The sequence below is a fragment of the Narcine bancroftii genome, unplaced genomic scaffold (genome assembly GCF_036971445.1).
Source record: "Narcine bancroftii isolate sNarBan1 unplaced genomic scaffold, sNarBan1.hap1 Scaffold_168, whole genome shotgun sequence".
Lineage (NCBI taxonomy): Eukaryota > Metazoa > Chordata > Chondrichthyes > Torpediniformes > Narcinidae > Narcine > Narcine bancroftii.
In genome coordinates, this window is record NW_027211903.1 from 1,115,413 (window position 1) to 1,135,765 (window position 20,353).

The following is a 20,353-nucleotide window of genomic DNA, read 5'->3' on the forward strand; positions in this document are numbered from 1 at the left end:
GGGAATTCTGCAGAACAGAGGTGAACCAAAGGAAGCAGGGGAAACAGATTGGAAAAAGTGGGGAACACTGCAGAACAGAGGGGAACCAAAGGGAGCACAGGGAACACATTAGAATAAGTGGGGAACCGTGGGGAATATTGCACGACAGAGGGGAACCAAAGGAAGCAGGGGGAACGGATTGTAAAAAGTTGGGCCCATGGGGAACACTGTAGGACAGAGGGGAATCAAAGGGAGCAGGGGAATATGATTCCAAAAAGTTGGGAACCGTGGTGGACAATGCAGGACAGAGGGGAAACAAACAGAGCAGGGGGAATGGATTGCAAAAAGTTGGTAAGCGTGGAGGACACTGCAGAACAGAGGGGAACCAAAGGGAGCAGGGTGAACAGATTGTAAAAAAGTATGGAAACATGGGGAACGCTGCAGAACAGTATGAAACCAAAGCGAGCCGGGGGAATGGTTTGGAAAATGTGGGGAAACGTGTGGAAAACTGCAGAACAGAGTGGAGCCAAAGGAGCAGGGGGAACAGATTGGAAAAAGTGGGGAACCGATTGGAAAAAGTAGGGAACTGTGGGGAACACTGCAGAACAGAGGGGAACCAAAGGGAGCAGAGGGAACGGATTGGAAAAAGTGGGGAACCGTGGGGAACACTGCACGACAGAGGGGAACCAAAGGGATCAGGGCGAACAGATAGGAAAAAATTTGGGAACTGTGAAAACACTGTATGACAGAGGGGAACCAAAGGGAGCAGGAGGTACAGGTTGGAAAAAGTGGGGAACCGTGGAGGACACTGCAGGACAGAGGGGAACCAAAGGGAGCAGGGCGAACAGATTGTAAAAAAGTGGGGAACCGTGGGGAACACTGCAGAACAGTATGAAACCAAAGCGAGCAGGGAGAACAGTTTGGAAAATGTGGGGAACCGTGGGGATCACTGCAGAACAGAGCGGAACCAAAGGGAGCAGGGGGAATAGATTGGAAAAAGTGGGGAACCGTGTGGAAAAATGCAGAACAGTGGGGAAACAAAGGGTGCAGGAGGAACAGATTTGAAGAAGTGGGGTACCGTGTACAAAAATGCTCAACAGTGGGGAACCAAAGGGAGCAGGGGGTACAGGAAGGAAAAAAATGTGGAGAATCGTGGGGAACACTTCAGAATAGAGGGGAACCAGAGGGAGCACGGGGAACGGATTGGAAAAAGTGGGGAAGCGTCGGGAACACTGCAGAACAAAGGCGAACCAAAGGGAACAGGGGGAACGGATTGGAAAAAGTGGGGAACCATGGGGGAAACTGCAGGGCAGAGGGGATCCATAGGGAGCAGGGGGTAGAGGTTGGAAATATGTGGAGAACCGTGAGGAAAACTGCAGAACAGTGAGGAAACAAAGGGAGCAGGGGGAACAGTTTTGAAAAAGTGGGGAACCGTGTGCAAAAATGCAGAACAGTGGGGAACCAAAGGGAGCAGGAGGAACAGATTGGAAAAAGTTGAGAACAGTGGGCAACACTGCAGAACAGAGGTGAACCAAAGGAAGCAGGGGGAACAGATTGGAAAAAGTGGGGAACCGTGAGGAACACTGCAGAACAGAGGGGCACCAAAGGGAGCAGAGGGAACGCATTGGAAAACTGGGGAACCGTGGGGAACACTGCAGAACAGAGGGGCACCAAAGGGAGCAGATGGAACACATTGGAATAAGTGGGGAACCGTGGGGAATATTGCACGACAGAGGTGAACCAAAGGAAGCAGGGGGAACGGATTGTAAAAAGTTGGGCCCATGGGGGACACTGTAGGACAGAGGGGAATCAAAGGGAGCAGGGGAATATGATTGCAAAAAGTTGGGAACCGTGGAGGACAATGCAGGACAGAGGGGAAACAAACAGAGCAGGGGGAATGGATTGCAAAAAGTTGGTAAGCGTGGAGGACACTGCAGAACAGAGGGGAACCAAAGGGAGCAGGGTGAACAGATTGTAAAAAAGTAGGGAAACGTGGGGAACGCTGCAGAACAGTATGAAAACTGCAGAACAGAGTGGAGCCAAAGGAGCAGGGGGAACAGACTGGAAAAAGTGGGGAACCGTGGGGAACACTGCAGAACAGAGGGGAACCAAACGGAGCATGGGGAACGGATTGAAAAAGTTGATAACTGTGGAGAACACGGCAGGACAGAGGGGAACCAAAGGGAACAAGGGGAACTGGTTGGAAAAAATGTGGTCCCATGGGTAACACTGGAATGCAGAAGGGAATCATAGGGAGCCGGGGGTACAGGATGGAAAAAAATGTGGAGAATCGTGGGGAACACTGCAGAATAGAGGGGAACCAAAGGGAGCAGGGGGAACGGATTGGAAAAAGTGGGGAAGTGTCGGGAACACTGCAGAACAGAGGAGAACCAAAGGGAGCAGGGGAAAAAGATTGGAAAAAGTGGGGAACAGATTGGAAAAAGTAGGAAAACGTGTGGAAAAATGCAGAAAGGTGGGGAACCAAAGGGAGCAGGCGGAACGAATTGGAAAAGGTGGAGAACTGTGGGGAACACTGCAGAACAGAGGGGAACCAAAGGGAGCAGAGGGAATGGATTGGAAAAAGTGGGGAACCGTGGGGAACACTTCATGACAGAGGGGAACCAAAGGGAGCAGGAGGTACAGGTTGGAAAAAGTGGGGAACAGTGGAGAAAACTGCAGCACAGAGGGGAACCAAAGGGAGCAGGGGGAACAGATTTGAAAAAGTGGGGATTCGTGGAGAGATCTGCAGAACAGAGGTGAACCAAAGGACGCAGGGGGAACGGATTGGCAAAAGTGGGCAAAAGTGTGGAAAAATGCAGAACAGAGGGCAACCAGAGGTAGCAGGGGAAACAGATTGGAAAAAGTGGGGAACCGTGGGGAACACTGCAGAACAGAGGGGCACCAAAGGGAGCAGAGGGAACGCATTGGAAAACTGGGGAACCGTGGGGAAAACTGCACGACAGAGGGGAACCAAAGGAAGCAGGGGGAACGGATTGTAAAAAGTTGGGCCGATGGGGAACACTGTAGGACAGAGGGGAATCAAAGGGAGCAGGAGGTACAGGTTGGAAAAAGTGGGGAACCGTGGAGGACACTGCAGGACAGAGGGGAACCAAAGGCAGCAGGGCGAACAGATTAGAAAAAGTGGGGAACCGTGGGGAACACTGCAGAACAGAGGGGCACCAAAGGGAGCAGAGGGAATGCATTGAAAAAAGTGGGGAACCGTGGGGAACACAGCAGAAAAGAGGTGGACCAAAGGAAGCAGGGGGAACGGATTGTAAAAAGTTGCGCCGATGGGGAACACTGTAGAACAGAGGGGAATCAAAGGGAGCAGGGGGAACTGATTGGAAAAAGTGGGGAACTGTGGGGAACACTGCAGAACAGAGGGCAAACAAACGGAACAGGGGGAATGGATTCCAAAAAGTTGGGACCGTGGAGGACAATGCAGAACAGGGGGGAACCAAAAGGAGCAGGGCAAACAGCTTGTAAATAAGTGGGGAACCGTGGGGAACGCTGCAGAACAGTATGAAACAAAGCGAGCCGGGGGAATGGTTTGGAAAATGTGGGGAACCGTGGGGAAAACTGCAGAACAGAGTGGAGACAAAGGAGCAGGGGGAACAGATTGGAAAAAGTGGGGAACCGTGGGGAACACTACAAAACAGAGGGGAACCAAACGGAGCAGGGGCAACGGATTGCAAAAAGTTGGGAACCCTGGAAAATACGGAAGGACAGAGGGGAACCAAAGGGAACAAGCGGAACAGGTTGGAAAAAGTGGTGTCCCATGGGTAACACTGCAAGGCAGAGGGGAACCATAGGGAGCGGGGGTACAGTATGTAAAAAAATGTGGAGAATCGTGGGGAACACTGTAGAATAGAGGGGAACCAAAGGGAGCAGGGGGAACGGATTGGAAAAAGTGGGGAAGCGTCGGGAACACTGCAGAAGAGAGGAGGACCAAAGGGAGCAGGGGGAACAGATTTGAAAAATTGGGGAACCGATTGGAAAAAAGTAGGGAATCGTGTGGAAAAATGCAGAAAGGTGGGGAACCAAAGGGAGCAGGGGGAACGAATTGGAAAAGGTGGAGAACTGTGGGGAACACTGCAGAACAGAGGGGAACCAAAGGGAGCAGAGGGAACGGATTGGAAAAAGTGGGGAACCTTGGGGCACACTGCACATCAGAGGGGAACCAAAGGGAACAGGAGGAAAAGATAGGAAAAAATTGGGGAACTGTGAAAACGCTGCATGACAGAGGGATACCAAAGGGAACAGGAGGTACATGTTGGAAAAAGTGGGGAACCGTGAAGGATACTGCAGGACAGAGGGGAACCAAAGGGAGCAGGGCGAACAGATTGTAAAAAAGTGGGGAACCGTGGGGAACACTGCAGAACAGTATGAAACCAAAGCGAGCCGGGGGAACAGTTTGCAAAATGTGGGGAACCGTGGGGATCACTGCAGAACAGAGGGGAACCAAAGGGAGCAGGGGAACGGATTGGAAAAAGTGGGGAACCGTGGGGAACACTGAACAATAGAGGGGAACCAAAGGGAGCAGGGGAAATGGATTGGAAAAAGTGGGGAACCGTGGGAAACACTGCAGAACCAAAGGGAGCAGGTGGAACAGATTGGAAAAAATCTGGAGAACCATGGGGAAAACTGCAGAACAGAGTGGAGCCAAAGGAGCAGGGGGAACAGATTGCAAAAAGTGGGGTCCCATGGGGAACACTGCAAGGCAGAGGGGAACTATAGGGAGCAGTGGGTGCAGGTTGGAAAAAATGTGGAGACAGTGAGGAATCAAAGGAGCAGAGGAACAGATTGGAAAAAGTGGGGAACCGTGTGGATAAATGCAGAACAGTGGGGAACCAAAGGGAGCAGGGGGAACAAATTTGCAAAAGTGGGGAATCGTGGGGAGTTCTGCATAACTGAGGTGAACGAAAGGAAGAAGGGGGACGGATTGGAAAAAGTGGGGAACAGTGTGGAAAAATGCAGAACAGAGGGGAACCAGAGGTAGTAGGGGAAACAGATTGGAAAAAGTAGGGAACCGTGGGGAACACTGCAGAACAGAGGGGCACCAAAGGGAGCAGAGGGAACGCATTGGAAAACTGGGGAACCGTGGGGAAAACTGCACGACAGAGGGGAACCAAAGGAAGCAGGGGGAACGGATTGTAAAAAGTTGGGCCGATGGGGAACAATGTAGGACAGAGGGGAATCAAAGGGAGCAGGAGGTACAGGTTGGAAAAAGTGGGGAACCGTGGAGGACACTGCAGGACAGAGGGGAACCAAAGGGAGCAGGGCGAACAGATTGGAAAAAGTGGGGAACCGTGGGGAACACTGCAGAACAGAGGGGCACCAAAGGGAGCAGAGGGAATGCATTGAAAAAAGTGGGGAACCGTGGGGAACACAGCAGAAAAGAGGTGGACCAAAGGAAGCAGGGGGAACGGATTGTAAAAAGTTGCGCCGATGGGGAACACTGTAGAACACAGGGGAATCAAAGGGAGCAGGGGAAACAGATTGGAAAAAGTGGGGAACCGTGGGGAACACTGCAGAACAGAGGGGAACCAAAGGGAGCAGGGGGTACAGTTTGGAGAAGTGGGGAACCGTGGGGAACAATGCAGAACAGAGGGGAACCAAAGGGAGCAGGGGGAACGGATTGTAAAAAGTGGGGAACCGTGGAGGACACTGCAGGACAGAGGGGAACCAAAGGGAGCAGAGGGAATGCATTGAAAAAAGTGGGGAACCGTGGGGAACACAGCAGAAAAGAGGTGGACCAAAGGAAGCAGGGGGAACGGATTGTAAAAAGTTGCGCCGATGGGGAACACTGTAGAACAGAGGGGAATCAAAGGGAGCAGGGGGAACTGATTGGAAAAAGTGGGGAACTGTGGGGAACACTGCAGAACAGAGGGCAAACAAACGGAACAGGGGGAATGGATTCCAAAAAGTTGGTAAGCGTGGAGGACGCTGCAGAACAGAGGGGAACCAAAGGGAGCAGGGGGTACAGTTTGGAGAAGTGGGGAACCGTGGGGAACAATGCAGAACAGAGGGGAACCAAAGGGAGCAGGGGGAACAGATTGTAAAAAGTGGGGAGTCGTGGAAAGATCTGCAGAACAGAGGTGAACCAAAGGAAGCAGGGGGAACGGATTGGCAAAAGTGGGGAACAGTGTGGAAAAATGCAGAACAGAGGGCAACCAGAGGTAGTAGGGGAAACAGATTGGAAAAAGTGGGGAACCGTGGGGAACACTGCAGAACAGAGGGGCACCAAAGGGAGCAGAGGGAAAGCATTGGAAAACTGGGGAACCATGGGGAACACTGCACGACAGAGGGGAACCAAAGGAAGCAGGGGGAACGCATTGTAAAATGTTTGGCCGATGGGAAACACTGTAGGACAAATTGGAATCAAAGGGAGCAGGGGGAACTGAGTGGAAAAAGTGGGGAACTGTGGGGAACACTGCAGAACAGAGGGCAAACAAACGGAGCAGGGGGAATGGATTGCAAAAAGTTGGTAAGCGTGGAGGACGCTGCAGAACAGAGGGGAACCAAAGGGAGCAGGGCGAACAGATTGTAAAAAAGTGGGGAACCGTGGGGAACGCTGCTGAACAGTATGAAAACAAAGCAAGCTGGGGGAATGGTTTGGAAAATGTGGGGAACCGTGGGGAAAACTGCAGAACAGAGGGGCACCAAAGGGAGCAGAGGGAACACATTGGAAAACTGGGGAACCGTGGGGAAAACTGCACGACAGAGGGGAACCAAAGGCAGCAGGGCGAACAGATTAGAAAAAGTGGGGAACCGTGGGGAACACTGCAGAACAGAGGGGCACCAAAGGGAGCAGAGGGAATGCATTGAAAAAAGTGGGGAACCGTGGGGAACACAGCAGAAAAGAGGTGGACCAAAGGAAGCAGGGGGAACGGATTGTAAAAAGTTGCGCCGATGGGGAACACTGTAGAACAGAGGGGAATCAAAGGGAGCAGGGGGAACTGATTGGAAAAAGTGGGGAACTGTGGGGAACACTGCAGAACAGAGGGCAAACAAACGGAACAGGGGGAATGGATTCCAAAAAGTTGGGACCGTGGAGGACAATGCAGAACAGGGGGGAACCAAAAGGAGCAGGGCAAACAGCTTGTAAATAAGTGGGGAACCGTGGGGAACGCTGCAGAACAGTATGAAACAAAGCGAGCCGGGGGAATGGTTTGCAAAATGTGGGGAACCGTGGGGATCACTGCAGAACAGAGGGGAACCAAAGGGAGCAGGGGAACGGATTGGAAAAAGTGGGGAACCGTGGGGAACACTGAACAATAGAGGGGAACCAAACGGAGCAGGGGCAACGGATTGCAAAAAGTTGGGAACCCTGGAAAATACGGAAGGACAGAGGGGAACCAAAGGGAACAAGCGGAACAGGTTGGAAAAAGTGGTGTCCCATGGGTAACACTGCAAGGCAGAGGGGAACCATAGGGAGCGGGGGTACAGTATGTAAAAAAATGTGGAGAATCGTGGGGAACACTGTAGAATAGAGGGGAACCAAAGGGAGCAGGGGGAACGGATTGGAAAAAGTGGGGAAGCGTCGGGAACACTGCAGAAGAGAGGAGGACCAAAGGGAGCAGGGGGAACAGATTTGAAAAATTGGGGAACCGATTGGAAAAAAGTAGGGAATCGTGTGGAAAAATGCAGAAAGGTGGGGAACCAAAGGGAGCAGGGGGAACGAATTGGAAAAGGTGGAGAACTGTGGGGAACACTGCAGAACAGAGGGGAACCAAAGGGAGCAGAGGGAACGGATTGGAAAAAGTGGGGAACCTTGGGGCACACTGCACATCAGAGGGGAACCAAAGGGAACAGGGGGAAAAGATAGGAAAAAATTGGGGAACTGTGAAAACGCTGCATGACAGAGGGATACCAAAGGGAACAGGAGGTACATGTTGGAAAAAGTGGGGAACCGTGAAGGATACTGCAGGACAGAGGGGAACCAAAGGGAGCAGGGCGAACAGATTGTAAAAAAGTGGGGAACCGTGGGGAACACTGCAGAACAGTATGAAACCAAAGCGAGCCGGGGGAACAGTTTGCAAAATGTGGGGAACCGTGGGGATCACTGCAGAACAGAGGGGAACCAAAGGGAGCAGGGGAACGGATTGGAAAAAGTGGGGAACCGTGGGGAACACTGAACAATAGAGGGGAACCAAAGGGAGCAGGGGAAATGGATTGGAAAAAGTGGGGAACCGTGGGAAACACTGCAGAACCAAAGGGAGCAGGTGGAACAGATTGGAAAAAATCTGGAGAACCATGGGGAAAACTGCAGAACAGAGTGGAGCCAAAGGAGCAGGGGGAACAGATTGCAAAAAGTGGGGTCCCATGGGGAACACTGCAAGGCAGAGGGGAACTATAGGGAGCAGTGGGTGCAGGTTGGAAAAAATGTGGAGACAGTGAGGAATCAAAGGAGCAGAGGAACAGATTGGAAAAAGTGGGGAACCGTGTGGATAAATGCAGAACAGTGGGGAACCAAAGGGAGCAGGGGGAACAAATTTGCAAAAGTGGGGAATCGTGGGGAGTTCTGCATAACTGAGGTGAACCAAAGGAAGAAGGGGGACGGATTGGAAAAAGTGGGGAACAGTGTGGAAAAATGCAGAACAGAGGGGAACCAGAGGTAGTAGGGGAAACAGATTGGAAAAAGTGGGGAACCGTGGGGAACACTGCAGAACAGAGGGGCACCAAAGGGAGCAGATGGAACACATTGGAATAAGTGGGGAACCGTGGGGAATATTGCACGACAGAGGTGAACCAAAGGAAGCAGGGGGAACAGATTGTAAAAAGTTGGGCCCATGGGGGACACTGTAGGACAGAGGGGAATCAAAGGGAGCAGGGGAATATGATTGCAAAAAGTTGGGAACCCTGGAGGACAATGCAGGACAGAGGGGAAACAAACAGAGCAGGGGGAATGGATTGCAAAAAGTTGGTAAGCGTGGAGGACACTGCAGAACAGAGGGGAACCAAAGGGAGCAGGGTGAACAGATTGTAAAAAAGTAGGGAAACGTGGGGAACGCTGCAGAACAGTATGAAAACTGCAGAACAGAGTGGAGCCAAAGGAGCAGGGGGAACAGACTGGAAAAAGTGGGGAACACTGCAGAACAGAGGGGAACCAAACGGAGCATGGGGAACGGATTGAAAAAGTTGATAACTGTGGAGAACACGGCAGGACAGAGGGGAACCAAAGGGAACAAGGGGAACTGGTTGGAAAAAATGTGGTCCCATGGGTAACACTGGAATGCAGAAGGGAATCATAGGGAGCCGGGGGTACAGGATGGAAAAAAATGTGGAGAATCGTGGGGAACACTGCAGAATAGAGGGGAACCAAAGGGAGCAGGTGGAACGGATTGGAAAAAGTGGGGAAGTGTCGGGAACACTGCAGAACAGAGGAGAACCAAAGGGAGCAGGGGAAAAAGATTGGAAAAAGTGGGGAACAGATTGGAAAAAGTAGGGAAACGTGTGGAAAAATGCAGAAAGGTGGGGAACCAAAGGGAGCAGGCGGAACGAATTGGAAAAGGTGGAGAACTGTGGGGAACACTGCAGAACAGAGGGGAACCAAAGGGAGCAGAGGGAATGGATTGGAAAAAGTGGGGAACCGTGGGGAACACTTCATGACAGAGGGGAACAAAAGGGAGCAGGAGGTACAGGTTGGAAAAAGTGGGGAACAGTGGAGAAAACTGCAGCACAGAGGGGAACCAAAGGGAGCAGGGGGAACAGATTTGAAAAAGTGGGGATTCGTGGAGAGATCTGCAGAACAGAGGTGAACCAAAGGACGCAGGGGGAACGGATTGGCAAAAGTGGGCAAAAGTGTGGAAAAATGCAGAACAGAGGGCAACCAGAGGTAGCAGGGGAAACAGATTGGAAAAAGTGGGGAACCGTGGGGAACACTGCAGAACAGAGGGGCACCAAAGGGAGCAGAGGGAACGCATTGGAAAACTGGGGAACCGTGGGGAAAACTGCACGACAGAGGGGAACCAAAGGAAGCAGGGGGAACGGATTGTAAAAAGTTGGGCCGATGGGGAACACTGTAGGACAGAGGGGAATCAAAGGGAGCAGGAGGTACAGGTTGGAAAAAGTGGGGAACCGTGGAGGACACTGCAGGACAGAGGGGAACCAAAGGCAGCAGGGCGAACAGATTAGAAAAAGTGGGGAACCGTGGGGAACACTGCAGAACAGAGGGGCACCAAAGGGAGCAGAGGGAATGCATTGAAAAAAGTGGGGAACCGTGGGGAACACAGCAGAAAAGAGGTGGACCAAAGGAAGCAGGGGGAACGGATTGTAAAAAGTTGCGCCGATGGGGAACACTGTAGAACAGAGGGGAATCAAAGGGAGCAGGGGGAACTGATTGGAAAAAGTGGGGAACTGTGGGGAACACTGCAGAACAGAGGGCAAACAAACGGAACAGGGGGAATGGATTCCAAAAAGTTGGGACCGTGGAGGACAATGCAGAACAGGGGGGAACCAAAAGGAGCAGGGCAAACAGCTTGTAAATAAGTGGGGAACCGTGGGGAACGCTGCAGAACAGTATGAAACAAAGCGAGCCGGGGGAATGGTTTGGAAAATGTGGGGAACCGTGGGGAAAACTGCAGAACAGAGTGGAGACAAAGGAGCAGGGGGAACGGATTGTAAAAAGTTGCGCCGATGGGGAACACTGTAGAACAGAGGGGAATCAAAGGGAGCAGGGGGAACTGATTGGAAAAAGTGGGGAACTGTGGGGAACACTGCAGAACAGAGGGCAAACAAACGGAACAGGGGGAATGGATTCCAAAAAGTTGGTAAGCGTGGAGGACGCTGCAGAACAGAGGGGAACCAAAGGGAGCAGGGGGTACAGTTTGGAGAAGTGGGGAACCGTGGGGAACAATGCAGAACAGAGGGGAACCAAAGGGAGCAGGGGGAACAGATTGTAAAAAGTGGGGAGTCGTGGAAAGATCTGCAGAACAGAGGTGAACCAAAGGAAGCAGGGGGAACGGATTGGCAAAAGTGGGGAACAGTGTGGAAAAATGCAGAACAGAGGGCAACCAGAGGTAGTAGGGGAAACAGATTGGAAAAAGTGGGGAACCGTGGGGAACACTGCAGAACAGAGGGGCACCAAAGGGAGCAGAGGGAAAGCATTGGAAAACTGGGGAACCATGGGGAACACTGCACGACAGAGGGGAACCAAAGGAAGCAGGGGGAACGCATTGTAAAATGTTTGGCCGATGGGAAACACTGTAGGACAAATTGGAATCAAAGGGAGCAGGGGGAACTGAGTGGAAAAAGTGGGGAACTGTGGGGAACACTGCAGAACAGAGGGCAAACAAACGGAGCAGGGGGAATGGATTGCAAAAAGTTGGTAAGCGTGGAGGACGCTGCAGAACAGAGGGGAACCAAAGGGAGCAGGGCGAACAGATTGTAAAAAAGTGGGGAACCGTGGGGAACGCTGCTGAACAGTATGAAAACAAAGCAAGCTGGGGGAATGGTTTGGAAAATGTGGGGAACCGTGGGGAAAACTGCAGAACAGAGGGGCACCAAAGGGAGCAGAGGGAACACATTGGAAAACTGGGGAACCGTGGGGAAAACTGCACGACAGAGGGGAACCAAAGGCAGCAGGGCGAACAGATTAGAAAAAGTGGGGAACCGTGGGGAACACTGCAGAACAGAGGGGCACCAAAGGGAGCAGAGGGAATGCATTGAAAAAAGTGGGGAACCGTGGGGAACACAGCAGAAAAGAGGTGGACCAAAGGAAGCAGGGGGAACGGATTGTAAAAAGTTGCGCCGATGGGGAACACTGTAGAACAGAGGGGAATCAAAGGGAGCAGGGGGAACTGATTGGAAAAAGTGGGGAACTGTGGGGAACACTGCAGAACAGAGGGCAAACAAACGGAACAGGGGGAATGGATTCCAAAAAGTTGGGACCGTGGAGGACAATGCAGAACAGGGGGGAACCAAAAGGAGCAGGGCAAACAGCTTGTAAATAAGTGGGGAACCGTGGGGAACGCTGCAGAACAGTATGAAACAAAGCGAACCGGGGGAATGGTTTGCAAAATGTGGGGAACCGTGGGGATCACTGCAGAACAGAGGGGAACCAAAGGGAGCAGGGGAACGGATTGGAAAAAGTGGGGAACCGTGGGGAACACTGAACAATAGAGGGGAACCAAACGGAGCAGGGGCAACGGATTGCAAAAAGTTGGGAACCCTGGAAAATACGGAAGGACAGAGGGGAACCAAAGGGAACAAGCGGAACAGGTTGGAAAAAGTGGTGTCCCATGGGTAACACTGCAAGGCAGAGGGGAACCATAGGGAGCGGGGGTACAGTATGTAAAAAAATGTGGAGAATCGTGGGGAACACTGTAGAATAGAGGGGAACCAAAGGGAGCAGGGGGAACGGATTGGAAAAAGTGGGGAAGCGTCGGGAACACTGCAGAAGAGAGGAGGACCAAAGGGAGCAGGGGGAACAGATTTGAAAAATTGGGGAACCGATTGGAAAAAAGTAGGGAATCGTGTGGAAAAATGCAGAAAGGTGGGGAACCAAAGGGAGCAGGGGGAACGAATTGGAAAAGGTGGAGAACTGTGGGGAACACTGCAGAACAGAGGGGAACCAAAGGGAGCAGAGGGAACGGATTGGAAAAAGTGGGGAACCTTGGGGCACACTGCACATCAGAGGGGAACCAAAGGGAACAGGGGGAAAAGATAGGAAAAAATTGGGGAACTGTGAAAACGCTGCATGACAGAGGGATACCAAAGGGAACAGGAGGTACATGTTGGAAAAAGTGGGGAACCGTGAAGGATACTGCAGGACAGAGGGGAACCAAAGGGAGCAGGGCGAACAGATTGTAAAAAAGTGGGGAACCGTGGGGAACACTGCAGAACAGTATGAAACCAAAGCGAGCCGGGGGAACAGTTTGCAAAATGTGGGGAACCGTGGGGATCACTGCAGAACAGAGGGGAACCAAAGGGAGCAGGGGAACGGATTGGAAAAAGTGGGGAACCGTGGGGAACACTGAACAATAGAGGGGAACCAAAGGGAGCAGGGGAAATGGATTGGAAAAAGTGGGGAACCGTGGGAAACACTGCAGAACCAAAGGGAGCAGGTGGAACAGATTGGAAAAAATCTGGAGAACCATGGGGAAAACTGCAGAACAGAGTGGAGCCAAAGGAGCAGGGGGAACAGATTGCAAAAAGTGGGGTCCCATGGGGAACACTGCAAGGCAGAGGGGAACTATAGGGAGCAGTGGGTGCAGGTTGGAAAAAATGTGGAGACAGTGAGGAATCAAAGGAGCAGAGGAACAGATTGGAAAAAGTGGGGAACCGTGTGGATAAATGCAGAACAGTGGGGAACCAAAGGGAGCAGGGGGAACAAATTTGCAAAAGTGGGGAATCGTGGGGAGTTCTGCATAACTGAGGTGAACCAAAGGAAGAAGGGGGACGGATTGGAAAAAGTGGGGAACAGTGTGGAAAAATGCAGAACAGAGGGGAACCAGAGGTAGTAGGGGAAACAGATTGGAAAAAGTGGGGAACCGTGGGGAACACTGCAGAACAGAGGGGCACCAAAGGGAGCAGATGGAACACATTGGAATAAGTGGGGAACCCTGGAGGACAATGCAGGACAGAGGGGAAACAAACAGAGCAGGGGGAATGGATTGCAAAAAGTTGGTAAGCGTGGAGGACACTGCAGAACAGAGGGGAACCAAAGGGAGCAGGGTGAACAGATTGTAAAAAAGTAGGGAAACGTGGGGAACGCTGCAGAACAGTATGAAAACTGCAGAACAGAGTGGAGCCAAAGGAGCAGGGGGAACAGACTGGAAAAAGTGGGGAACACTGCAGAACAGAGGGGAACCAAACGGAGCATGGGGAACGGATTGAAAAAGTTGATAACTGTGGAGAACACGGCAGGACAGAGGGGAACCAAAGGGAACAAGGGGAACTGGTTGGAAAAAATGTGGTCCCATGGGTAACACTGGAATGCAGAAGGGAATCATAGGGAGCCGGGGGTACAGGATGGAAAAAAATGTGGAGAATCGTGGGGAACACTGCAGAATAGAGGGGAACCAAAGGGAGCAGGTGGAACGGATTGGAAAAAGTGGGGAAGTGTCGGGAACACTGCAGAACAGAGGAGAACCAAAGGGAGCAGGGGAAAAAGATTGGAAAAAGTGGGGAACAGATTGGAAAAAGTAGGGAAACGTGTGGAAAAATGCAGAAAGGTGGGGAACCAAAGGGAGCAGGCGGAACGAATTGGAAAAGGTGGAGAACTGTGGGGAACACTGCAGAACAGAGGGGAACCAAAGGGAGCAGAGGGAATGGATTGGAAAAAGTGGGGAACCGTGGGGAACACTTCATGACAGAGGGGAACAAAAGGGAGCAGGAGGTACAGGTTGGAAAAAGTGGGGAACAGTGGAGAAAACTGCAGCACAGAGGGGAACCAAAGGGAGCAGGGGGAACAGATTTGAAAAAGTGGGGATTCGTGGAGAGATCTGCAGAACAGAGGTGAACCAAAGGACGCAGGGGGAACGGATTGGCAAAAGTGGGCAAAAGTGTGGAAAAATGCAGAACAGAGGGCAACCAGAGGTAGCAGGGGAAACAGATTGGAAAAAGTGGGGAACCGTGGGGAACACTGCAGAACAGAGGGGCACCAAAGGGAGCAGAGGGAACGCATTGGAAAACTGGGGAACCGTGGGGAAAACTGCACGACAGAGGGGAACCAAAGGAAGCAGGGGGAACGGATTGTAAAAAGTTGGGCCGATGGGGAACACTGTAGGACAGAGGGGAATCAAAGGGAGCAGGAGGTACAGGTTGGAAAAAGTGGGGAACCGTGGAGGACACTGCAGGACAGAGGGGAACCAAAGGCAGCAGGGCGAACAGATTAGAAAAAGTGGGGAACCGTGGGGAACACTGCAGAACAGAGGGGCACCAAAGGGAGCAGAGGGAATGCATTGAAAAAAGTGGGGAACCGTGGGGAACACAGCAGAAAAGAGGTGGACCAAAGGAAGCAGGGGGAACGGATTGTAAAAAGTTGCGCCGATGGGGAACACTGTAGAACAGAGGGGAATCAAAGGGAGCAGGGGGAACTGATTGGAAAAAGTGGGGAACTGTGGGGAACACTGCAGAACAGAGGGCAAACAAACGGAACAGGGGGAATGGATTCCAAAAAGTTGGGACCGTGGAGGACAATGCAGAACAGGGGGGAACCAAAAGGAGCAGGGCAAACAGCTTGTAAATAAGTGGGGAACCGTGGGGAACGCTGCAGAACAGTATGAAACAAAGCGAGCCGGGGGAATGGTTTGGAAAATGTGGGGAACCGTGGGGAAAACTGCAGAACAGAGTGGAGACAAAGGAGCAGGGGGAACAGATTGGAAAAAGTGGGGAACCGTGGTGAACACTACAAAACAGAGGGGAACCAAACGGAGCAGGGGCAACGGATTGCAAAAAGTTGGGAACCCTGGAAAATACGGAAGGACAGAGGGGAACCAAAGGGAACAAGCGGAACAGGTTGGAAAAAGTGGTGTCCCATGGGTAACACTGCAAGGCAGAGGGGAACCATAGGGAGCGGGGGTACAGTATGTAAAAAAATGTGGAGAATCGTGGGGAACACTGTAGAATAGAGGGGAACCAAAGGGAGCAGGGGGAACGGATTGGAAAAAGTGGGGAAGCGTCGGGAACACTGCAGAAGAGAGGAGGACCAAAGGGAGCAGGGGGAACAGATTTGAAAAATTGGGGAACCGATTGGAAAAAAGTAGGGAATCGTGTGGAAAAATGCAGAAAGGTGGGGAACCAAAGGGAGCAGGGGGAACGAATTGGAAAAGGTGGAGAACTGTGGGGAACACTGCAGAACAGAGGGGAACCAAAGGGAGCAGAGGGAACGGATTGGAAAAAGTGGGGAACCTTGGGGCACACTGCACAACAGAGGGGAACCAAAGGGATCAGGGGGAACAGATAGGAAAAAATTGGGGAACTGTGAAAACAGTGCATGACAGAGGGGAACCAAAGGGGACAGGAGGTACATGTTGGAAAAAGTTGGGAACCGTGAAGGACACTGCAGGACAGAGGGGAACCAAAGGGAGCAGGGCGAACAAATTGTAAAAAAGTGGGGAATCGTGGGGAACACTGCAGAACAGTATGAAACGAAATCGAGCCTGGGGAACAGTTTGGAAAATATGGGGAAACGTGGGGATCCTGCAGAACAGAGGGGAACCAAAGGGAGCAGGGGAACGGATTGGAAAAAGTGGGGGACCGTGGGGAACACTGAACAATAGAGGGGAACAAAAGGGAGCAGGGGAAATGGATTGGAAAAAGTGGGGAACCGTGGGAAACACTGCAGAACCAAAGGGAGCAGGTGGAACAGATTGGAAAAAATGTGGAGAACCATGGGGAAAACTGCAGAACAGAGTGGAGCCAAAGGAGCAGGTGGAACAGATTGGAAAAAGTAGGGTCCCATGGGGAACACTGCAAGGCAGAGGGGAACCATAGGGAGCAGGGGGTGCAGGTTGGAAAAAATGTGGAGAACAGTGAGGAATAAAAGGGAGCAGGGGGAACAGATTGGAAAAAGTGGGGAATCGTGTGGAAAAATGCAGAACAGTGGGGAACCAAAGGGAGCAGGGGGAACAAATTGGAAAAAGTGGGGAATCGTGGGGAGTTCTGCAGAACAGAGGTGAACCAAAAGAAGAAGGGGGAACTGATTGGAAAAAGTGGGGAACAGTGTGGAAAAATACAAAACAGAGGGGAACCAGAGGTAGAAGGGGAAACAGATTGGAAAAAGTGGGGAACCGTCGGGAACACTGCAGAACAGAGGGGCACCAAAGGGAGCAGAGGGAAGACATTAGAAAAAGTGGGGAACCGTGGGGAATACTGCACGACAGAGGGGAACCAAAGGAAGCAGGGGGAACGGATTGTAAAAAGTTGGGCCCATGGGGAACACTGTAGGACAGAGGGGAATCAAAGGGAGCAGGGGGAACTGATTGGAAAAAGTGGGGAACTGTGGGTAACACTGCAGAACAGAGGGCAAACAAACGGAGCAGGTGGAATGCATTGCAAAAAGTTGAGAACCGTGGAGGACAATGCAGGACAGAGGAGAAACAAACAGAGCAGGGGGAATGGATTGCAAAAAGTTGGTAAGCGTGGAGGACACTGCAGATAGAGGGGAACCAAAGGGAGCAGGACGAACAGATTGTCAAAAAGTGGGGAACCGTTGGGAACGCGCCAGAACAGTATGAAAACAATGCGAGCCGGGGGAATGGTTTGGAAAATGTGGGGAAACGTGTGGAAAACTGCAGAACAGAGTGGAGCCAAAGGAGCAGGGGGAACAGATTGGAAAAAGTGGGGAACCGTGGGGAACACTGCAGAACAGCGGGGAACCAAACGGAGCAGGGGGAATGGATTGCAAAAAGTTGATAACTGTGGAGAATATGGCAGGACAGAGGGGAACCAAAGGGAACAAGGGGAACAGGTTGGGAAAAGTGTGGTCCCATGGGTAACACTTCAATGCAGAGGGGAACCATAGGGAGCCGGGGGTACAGGATGGAAAAAAATGTGGAGAATCGTGGGGAACACTGCAGAATAGAGGGTAACCAAAGGGAGCACAGGGAACGGATTGGAAAAAGTGGGGAACCGTGGGGAACACTGCATGACAGAGGGGAACCAAAGGGAGCAGGAGGTACAGGTTGTAAAATGTGGGGAACCGTGCTGAACACTGCAGCACAGAGGTGAACCAAAGGGAACAGGGGGAACGGATTGGAATAAGTGGGGAACCATGGGGGACACTGCATTTTCAGAGGGGAACCAAAGGGAGCAGGAGGTACAGGTTGTAAAAAGTGGGGAACCGTGGTGAACACTGCAGCACAGAGGGGAACCAAAGGGAGCAGGGGAAACGGATTGCAAAAAGTGGGGCCCAAGGCGAACACTGCATGACAGAGGGTAATCAAAGGGAGCAGGGGGAACCGATTGGCAAAAGTGGGGAACAGTGTGGAAAAATGCAGAACAGAGGGCAACCAGAGGTAGTAGGGGAAACAGATTGGAAAAAGTGGGGAACCGTGGGGAACACTGCAGAACAGAGGGGCACCAAAGGGAGCAGAGGGAAAGCATTGGAAAACTGGGGAACCGTGGGGAACACTGCACGACAGAGGGGAACCAAAGGAAGCAGGGGAACGCATTGTAAAATGTTTGGCCGATGGGAAACACTGTAGGACAAATTGGAATCAAAGGGAGCAGGGGGAACTGAGTGGAAAAAGTGGGGAACTGTGGGGAACACTGCAGAACAGAGGGCAAACAAACGGAGCAGGGGGAATGGATTGCAAAAAGTTGGTAAGCGTGGAGGACGCTGCAGAACAGAGGGGAACCAAAGGGAGCAGGGCGAACAGATTGTAAATAAGTGGGGAACCGTGGGGAACGCTGCAGAACAGTATGAAACAAAGCGAGCCGGGGGAATGGTTTGGAAAATGTGGGGAACCGTGGGGAAAACTGCAGAACAGAGTGGAGACAAAGGAGCAGGGGGAACAGATTGGAAAAAGTGGGGAACCGTGGTGAACACTACAAAACAGAGGGGAACCAAACGGAGCAGGGGCAACGGATTGCAAAAAGTTGGGAACCCTGGAAAATACGGAAGGACAGAGGGGAACCAAAGGGAACAAGCGGAACAGGTTGGAAAAAGTGGTGTCCCATGGGTAACACTGCAAGGCAGAGGGGAACCATAGGGAGCGGGGGTACAGTATGTAAAAAAATGTGGAGAATCGTGGGGAACACTGTAGAATAGAGGGGAACCAAAGGGAGCAGGGGGAACGGATTGGAAAAAGTGGGGAAGCGTCGGGAACACTGCAGAAGAGAGGAGGACCAAAGGGAGCAGGGGGAACAGATTTGAAAAATTGGGGAACCGATTGGAAAAAAGTAGGGAATCGTGTGGAAAAATGCAGAAAGGTGGGGAACCAAAGGGAGCAGGGGGAACGAATTGGAAAAGGTGGAGAACTGTGGGGAACACTGCAGAACAGAGGGGAACCAAAGGGAGCAGAGGGAACGGATTGGAAAAAGTGGGGAACCTTGGGGCACACTGCACATCAGAGGGGAACCAAAGGGAACAGGGGGAAAAGATAGGAAAAAATTGGGGAACTGTGAAAACGCTGCATGACAGAGGGATACCAAAGGGAACAGGAGGTACATGTTGGAAAAAGTGGGGAACCGTGAAGGATACTGCAGGACAGAGGGGAACCAAAGGGAGCAGGGCGAACAGATTGTAAAAAAGTGGGGAACCGTGGGGAACACTGCAGAACAGTATGAAACCAAAGCGAGCCGGGGGAACAGTTTGCAAAATGTGGGGAACCGTGGGGATCACTGCAGAACAGAGGGGAACCAAAGGGAGCAGGGGAACGGATTGGAAAAAGTGGGGAACCGTGGGGAACACTGAACAATAGAGGGGAACCAAAGGGAGCAGGGGAAATGGATTGGAAAAAGTGGGGAACCGTGGGAAACACTGCAGAACCAAAGGGAGCAGGTGGAACAGATTGGAAAAAATCTGGAGAACCATGGGGAAAACTGCAGAACAGAGTGGAGCCAAAGGAGCAGGGGGAACAGATTGCAAAAAGTGGGGTCCCATGGGGAACACTGCAAGGCAGAGGGGAACTATAGGGAGCAGTGGGTGCAGGTTGGAAAAAATGTGGAGACAGTGAGGAATCAAAGGAGCAGAGGAACAGATTGGAAAAAGTGGGGAACCGTGTGGATAAATGCAGAACAGTGGGGAACCAAAGGGAGCAGGGGGAACAAATTTGCAAAAGTGGGTAATCGTGGGGAGTTCTGCATAACTGAGGTGAACCAAAGGAAGAAGGGGGACGGATTGGAAAAAGTGGGGAACAGTGTGGAAAAATGCAGAACAGAGGGGAACCAGAGGTAGTAGGGGAAACAGATTGGAAAAAGTGGGGAACCGTGGGGAACACTGCAGAACAGAGGGGCACAAAAGGGAGCAGATGGAACACATTGGAATAAGTGGGGAACCGTGGGGAATATTGCACGACAGAGGTGAACCAAAGGAAGCAGGGGGAACAGATTGTAAAAAGTTGGGCCCATGGGGGACACTGTAGGACAGAGGGGAATCAAAGGGAGCAGGGGAATATGATTGCAAAAAGTTGGGAACCCTGGAGGACAATGCAGGACAGAGGGGAAACAAACAGAGCAGGGGGAATGGATTGCAAAAAGTTGGTAAGCGTGGAGGACACTGCAGAACAGAGGGGAACCAAAGGGAGCAGGGGGAACGGATTGGAAAAAGTGGGGAACAGTGTGGAAAAATACAAAACAGAGGGGAACCAGAGGTAGCAGGGGAAACAGATTGGAAAAAGTGGGGAACCGTCGGGAACACTGCAGAACAGAGGGGCACCAAAGGGAGCAGAGGGAAGACATTAGAAAAAGTGGGGAACCGTGGGGA